General features: G+C 45.9%; 1 long non-coding RNA gene across 1 annotated transcript; it reads right to left on the reverse strand.

The window, feature by feature from the left end:
• Positions 1-326: 326 nt before the first annotated feature.
• LOC143433828 (uncharacterized) lies at positions 327-3,731 on the reverse strand. The gene is made up of 2 exons (XR_013070351.1): positions 3,561-3,731; positions 327-1,060 (listed from the first exon to the last, which is right to left on the reverse strand). It is a non-coding gene; the product is annotated as an uncharacterized LOC143433828 (long non-coding RNA).
• Between the last annotated feature and the right edge of the window lie 3,674 nt (positions 3,732-7,405).

Genomic DNA, 7,405 nt, shown 5'->3' on the forward strand with positions numbered 1-7,405 from the left:
TTAGGGTGTCACAGGGACTTACTCAGAGTGGTTAGCCCTGTACATTCAAAGCAAGGAGACAGCTTTGTCCTGGGGTTTGGCAGAGTGAGCCATTCATTCAGTGAGTATTTAGAGAAGGTCTTAGTTAGGGTTTCTAATACCGTGAAGACACACCATGACCAAGGCAACTCTTTCAAAGGAAAGTATTTAATGGGGCTGGCTTACAGTTCAGAGGTTTAGTCCATTATAATTATGGCAGGAAGCATGGTGGCATGCAGGCAGACATGGCGCTGGAGAGGGAGCTAAGAGTTCTACATCCAGATCCCAAAAGCAGCTGGAAGACAGAGTGAACCATTAGGCCCTGCTTGAGCTTCTGGGCCATTTATATCAAACCTATCCTAATCACACAATAGGGCAAAGGGCTGTTCATGCATTGACACAACGTAAGTTACTGAGCAAACCAGATTCAACTGGCAAAGATGTCCCTTCCATGGGCCTAACAGTTCAGGAGGGATAGCAGGGTTCTCATAGTGTGAGACAAACTGGCTGTCCAGGTGAAATACAAACTCACTGAAAGAGCCTCCCTCCTTGATGGCTCTGAAAATTTCTTGTCGTTTTTATGTGCTTGGATTAGCCAAGAAGTCTTTCTTCTCCATTCTTAACAAAGGAGGCGACAAGCCTGGTGCAGGAAGACACACTTGTTGCTAATCCCCAGCCATGTAATCCAAAAGTTTTGTTCCCAGTCAGTAAACCCTCAGCTCCACAGGAGGAACCTTGGCTAGGGAGTTACCATCAGCAATCACATTAGTGTTACCTGTAGCACTGTAGCAAGAAGACAGGAAGCCAGGCTGTGCTGGGTGGTTCCAGATGCCTTAACATCCATACTGCTGGCTGAGGAGATGGCTCAGTTGGAAGAATGTTCTTAACATGTACAAAGCCTGAGGCTCAGTCCTCAGCACCACATAAAACTGTTCTTGGTGATGTATGCCATAGACAAGGAGGTGGAGGAAGGAGGGTCAGAAGTTCGAGGTCATCCTTGCTTACATAGTAAATTCAAGGTCAGCCCAGATTACATGAAACACTGTCAAAAAAAAAAAAAAAAAAAAAAAAAGGAAAAGAAAGGAAAGGAAAGGAAAAGGTACTATTAACAGATGTTATTTGGTATTTAGATACAAGCTACTAAAAGACATGACAAATTCTGAAATAAATATCCTGAAAATAACAGAGTTTTGCCAATTAACTTTAATCCTGGTATAAAACACTTTGCTAAAAGACACACAGACTATGATGACGAACGGAAAATGAGATGTCACCATCTTGATGACAACCAGACCATTACCAAATCTCTTCTCTTAAAAGCTCCATGGTGAACTGGGTAGTTGGCAGTTTTATTTCTAGCTTTGTGCGAAGCCCCCACCAGACTGTTCACAGTGGCTGTGCCGATTCAGACATGTGGCATGAAGGCAGAAGCTGGAACTATTAGGGAGAAGGATGGGACCCAGACAGAACAGAGAATGACATGTATGTATGTATGTATGTATGCATGCATGCAAATGCCATGTGTTACCTTATGCTAACTTAAAATTAGGCTAAGTTAAAAATAACTTTAAAGAAATTGTATAGATCTCTCTCATGCTATAAAGCCTGACTATTGCTTCTCAAGCTCCTGAGCCCCACGTGTTCAGACAGTAAAGGGCCAAAGACATTGGAGGAATAATATAATGAATGTCATATGATAAGCGTAGGAATAAGCATAATGAGTATCAAGTTCACAGGCCCTGTTTCAAGACTGCATGAAACAGACAGAACAAAGACATGGACCTGGTGTTCCATTGACCTGACCTCTTTCAAAATGAGGATTGTGAACATTTTAAATCATTAGGAAATTGAACTGATGACCAGACAACCAAGTCAAAATTAAGAAATACAGAGTAAGGGGCTGGAGAGATGGCTCAGCAGTTAAGAGCACTGACTGCTCACCCAGAGGTTCTGAGTTCAATTCCCAGCAACCATATGGTCGCTCACAACCATCTGTAATGGGATCTGATGTCCTCTTCTGGTGTCTGAAGAGAACAACAGTGTACTCATATAAATAAAATAGATAAACCTTAAAAAAAGAAATACAGAGTAAAACATAGATTTGAAGAAATAAAAGTAGAGTTCATGAGGTGTGGTGGTGCACACTTTTAATCCCAACACTCAGGAAACAGAGGCAAGCTGATCTCTGTGTGTTCCAGGCCAGCCTGGTCTATATAGTGGGTTCCAGATTAGCCTGGTCTACATAGTAAGATTCTATCAAAACAACAACAGCAACAACAACAAGAAGTAGGGTCTAGGAGACAACTGCTGTTGATTTGGGAGAGACCAACACCACGGGGATCAGGACAGACTCTGCAGAGGACTGAGAAAGAGGAGCCATATATTTATCTCCACTCTGAATGTGTGCACCTAGAACCTGCCACACAGCATGTGATCAATACCTGACATAATCAAAGATCATGGTCTTTGGATTGGACCCAACAGAGGTATCAAAAAGAAAAATTTTCCCTACATTTTGAAATAAAAGATTTTGTAAAGATTTTTTTTGAATATTACCAAATTCCTTTTCTTTCTTTCTTTCTTTTTATTATTAGATATTTTATTTACACTTCAGATGGCATACCCTATCTCCATTCCCCCACCACCACCCTTAGGAAACCCCTATCCCATGCCCCCTTTTCCTTTTTGCATTTATACATTTTTTAAAAATAATGTTAATCATAGGCTTTATAAGTTTGGAATTGTTCAATCAGAGGTGTAACCCACTGACCAACCTAGATATAACGACTATCTTTGACTGGTGGAGATACATGAATATCTGCCTCCCTGTCTCCCCCCTCTTTCTCTCTTTCATCACCTAGCTTCTCCTCTCCTTCTTCTTCTCCTCTTTTTTTTTTCTAAAGATGTCCTTTAAAAGAGCCTGGGTGCTATTTCTAAAGCCCATTGGTAAGGGAAGTGAGTACACATGGCTCATCATGCTCTCCTCGGCAGACAGTCTCTCTCCAGAGGAGGAGAAGCACACACTGGTGTCATCACTGACATGCTTCCTTAGCAGACAGCCTGACTCTCCAGAAGTCTGGCCAAGGACAGGACATCAGTGGCTGGCCTTTGGCCTCACTGTGCCTTGCTTGCTTTCTAGCTACTGGTGGGCATACTCTGAGGAAGTAAATTTTCCAAGAAGTATTGATTTCCACTCAGTGAAAACCCTTTTGAGTTTTAGCTCATTCTTACAGAACATTGGAGAGAGCCCCTTCCTAAAAAACAACTATGCACAAAGCACTTGTCTATTGGTCCCTATTGGCCACCAAAGCATCTTGGTCACCTCCTGGAGTCACTGAACGATTACTCCTCATTCAATAGGCAGAAGGAGAGCAGGCAGAGGAACCTCACTCAATTGAGAGGCCTTTGGTTCAAGTCAGCCCTAAGACCTCACTTTTAGGACACCCTCACTTTCTCCAGAATGCCTGCCAGTTAGTTTCCAATTTGAGGTTTCCACGTGAAAACCATTATCCAAACAGACCACCCACAGCACGCTGCCTTACCTCCTGCACTTGGCGTGTGAGGAAACAGCGCTTTAGAATATTACCCTGATGCTATCGCAGTTGTTGCTTTTGAAGGCAAATATTTAATTTGTGAAGATTGCAAAACTAGGAGCAGTAGAGTGTTGGGCCCCTCCTTGTGTTTACAGAATAAGCAGAATCCAGAATCCAGACAGCGACGAAGGCTCTGCTCTCTGAGGACCAGTGCACGTTCCCTGGCAACTCTTAAACTGAAAAAAAGCAGAGGCCTCCAGAGACACGGGTTGTTATCAAATGTCCTCACACCCAGCAAGGATCTTAGGGTCCCACAGCCTTCTTAGGTTCTCATTAGAAAGGTCTCGGGATATGGCTCCAGAGTTGAGAGCTTAATGCTGTGTTTAGGTGGCCATCTTTCTTGTCCACCCTGGTGGCCTAGCAAAGACACAAGCCCAAGCTTTCTTGGGGGAACTGAGGCTCCTGGGGCTGCCAAAGAATGATGAGCTTTAAGATGGCTCAAAATTTGGTGAAAACTGCAAGAAATAAAAGACTTGACCGTACTTCTTATGGGAGAGGTAGGATTTGAAAACTAACAAAACTGCAAGCTCGTGAGAAGAAAGATGAGCATGTTGGCAATGTCACCCCTGTGTGACTGCCGTGGGAAACCCCATCTGCAGATCTCTAAGTCTCAGCTCCCCTTCTGCTCCTTCATACCCTACACAGAAAAGGAAGAGGTCTGGAAGTGAGCCAATAGATCCAAGAGTTTCTCTGCCACTAAGGGGCAGGATCTTAGTCCAGGGACACAGACTTCAGCTTGTTCCCCCGAGGGCTGAGAAATGGGATGCTCCAGGGTTTTGATTGAACTGAAATCTAGGTTTGTGCCATACCTACTTGGCTGTGGGGAAAATTTGTCCTTACACAGATGTCTACAGTCCTGGGTACCCCTGAGCTCCCAAGATGCATCAGCAACCACTCTATTGGCTGTCCAAACCTGCACAAGTATTGTTCAGAGCTGGAGGATACAGGTCACACAAGCAGAAGCCTTTATTTCAATGCCTTCCCAAGGCAGAAAGCAGATTCAGGTGGCCATGTCCTCAAACACCAGTATCAGAATCACATTAGATTCAGGACTGCCTAAGCCTCAGTACCTGTCTTCTCTCCAAAGTCAGACTGGGGATGTCCTGCTGTTGTTGGTATGGCCTCGGGAGGTATGCTTGGACAGAGATGTCAGAGGCAGGTCCCTAAGAGAGGATGCCAGGGCATTTATGTGAAATGAGGTGGGTCTGTTAGCCAGGTTCTGTTAAAATATCAAACGTCAGAGATAATTTATGAAAAGGAAAGGTGTATTTAGCTCATGGCTTTAAAGGTTCTAGTCCATAGTCACACAGAAGAATCGGCTTTGTTCGCTATCAGGGAGGCAACACACCAAGCTGGAGTCATGTGTTGGAGCAGAGCTGCTCACCTGCCAGAGGGGAAAGAGGAAGAGATCCGGGTCCCACACTGCCTGGAGACCTCCCACCTGGCCCACTCCCTAAGTGTTCTACCATCTCCCAATTATGCCAATCTGGGGGCCGTTGGAGGCATATAACAGATCTAAACTCTAGAAGAAGGCACACCTCTGAACAAGACACAACACGCTTCATGCCCTCCAAGACCACACAGACTCAGGCGGAGTTTAAGAGTCAAGAGGGCCCAGCAACTACATGCTGTGGTTTCTCCATGGTCAAATCTACTTGAGGCATCTAATTTCCTGGAAACAATAATCAATATGGCTGGAACCCAGAATGGCTCCCAGGATCCTGAAGTTAAGGGACAGCTTCACTGAGTGGCAACAGAGCATGTTGTTGGGTAAGCCACCTCCCCACTGGTGATACCCAGACCCATCTACCTGCCTGGTGCTCCTCCTGACAGTTACTCCTCGGGTAACTGTCCATCCTGTCTTGTTTTGCCCACACTGCTTCCGGTCTCTGTCAATACAACATCCTCTCTGGGAAGCTCTCCTCTTCTAGTTTGTTGCTGTGATTAAAACACTGAGCAAAACCAACTTGGGGAGGAAGGGGTAGTTCCAGAAATGGTTCATCACTGGGGAAGTCAGAGAAGGAACCCAGGCAAGAGCAGAGGCAGGAACCATGGAGGAGCGATGCAGTTTACTGAGGAAAGACCCTGATGCTTCCCTCCTGTGGCTCACTCAGCCTTCTTCCTTATACAACCCAAGATCACCAGGGTGGCACTGCCCACAGTGAGCTGGGCCCTCCAACACCAATTGTTAATTAAGAAAGTGTCCCTACAGACATGCCCACAGGCCAATCCAATAGAAGAAATTCTTCAGCTAAGGGTCCCTCTGTCCCAGGTGACTCTAGTTTGTGTCAAAGTGGCACAGACTAAACAGCCCTTCTCCCAGGCCTGGTCTGGGTAAAGTAGTAGGTCATTTTAACCCACAACATTGCTCATTTAATGACTTTTAACACACTCAAACACTGAAACACATACACACTCACAATCACACACTCACACTTATACACAATCACTCATATAAACTCTCATACATAGAGACCACTGTCTGTGTGTGTGTGTGTGTGTGTGTCCTAGAACTTGGTGAATATCCATTAATCCTCCACAGTTTGGTCCACTGAGGTGGAGGAGGAAGGTCTTCACTCCTCCCCCCTGCAGCGCTCCCTCATGAGAGGCTCTGGTCATCCCTAGGATCCTCCCCCTATAGAACTATCTGGACTCAGTGAATGCAAATGAGAAGTGTCACTTTGTACTGAGGCAAAGGAACAGTGGGCTCCTGGAGTCACCAAGCACCATACTGACCTGCCACTGTCCTTGTGTACTGCAGAAGCTGACAAAGCATGTGGTTAGATAGATGTAGTTTGCGCTGTCCTGCTTCTGATGCTGGAATGGGAATGAGTGAGCATCCTTCCTTCTACGACCATATGCTCACCTGAGGCCCAGGAGCGCATGCCCTGTATAGAAGTCACAGGTCTTGCCACCGTGTGCTCATACTTTTCATATGTCCCTCAACCCGCTGTCCCCAAATTCTAAGCAGAGGAGACTAACCTATGAGGTAGGTCTCTTCTGGCTTCTAGTTGTATTCTGCAGATAGGTGTCTGTGGGAGCCAGAAGGTGGGAGAATGGTGGCCAGCAGAAACTTTCTCCCTACCTTTTTCTCTAATGTTTGACTCCTTCTCCATAATTCAGATCTACTCTCTCCCTGCTCCTCTGACATCCCTGACTCCACAAGTTCAGTGCTAGAAACAGCTCCCGTGAACCATCACTGGCTCCCTGTGGGCCCCTGGGCCTTGCTGTGCTTGCCCAGTTGGTACTCGGGGCACATGGTATAAAGACAACACTAAGGGGGCCAACAGAACTGCTGTCTGGATGGTACCAGGGAAAATCGGTCACCGCTTCTGGATCCTGACTCTCTTCCAGAGCCCAATGCCTCCCCACCACCCCCACCCCCACCCCCACCCCGCCTCCCGGCAATCCTCAGAGAGTGGGAAAGCATTGATACAGCCTAGTCAAGTCCTTCTTGGGGAAGCTAGTGCCTCCAATTGTAAACTAGGGATCTTATTTTCATGGTGGAAGAATTAAAGTAGCATTGGTAGAGGGTCCCACAGTCCCTGACACAGAAGCCTGTTTGGAAAATAGGTGACCAGGAGTGCAGTGTCCCCTAGAGGGAGAGTGTGACCAGGGACTCCGGGATCTGCTCTTCATGTTCCTAGTGGCTGAGAACTTGAGCTGAAAATGCCACGTATAACTGACCATGAGTCCCAGCACAAATTGTTATTTAGATAAAATCAAAGGCCAGTGTGATGGGGTGTTACAGGGTCTTTGAGAGTCTTCATAATACGTTCTTCTTATCAAGTCAT

This window comes from Arvicanthis niloticus, unplaced genomic scaffold (assembly GCF_011762505.2).
Source record: "Arvicanthis niloticus isolate mArvNil1 unplaced genomic scaffold, mArvNil1.pat.X pat_scaffold_619_arrow_ctg1, whole genome shotgun sequence".
NCBI lineage: Eukaryota > Metazoa > Chordata > Mammalia > Rodentia > Muridae > Arvicanthis > Arvicanthis niloticus.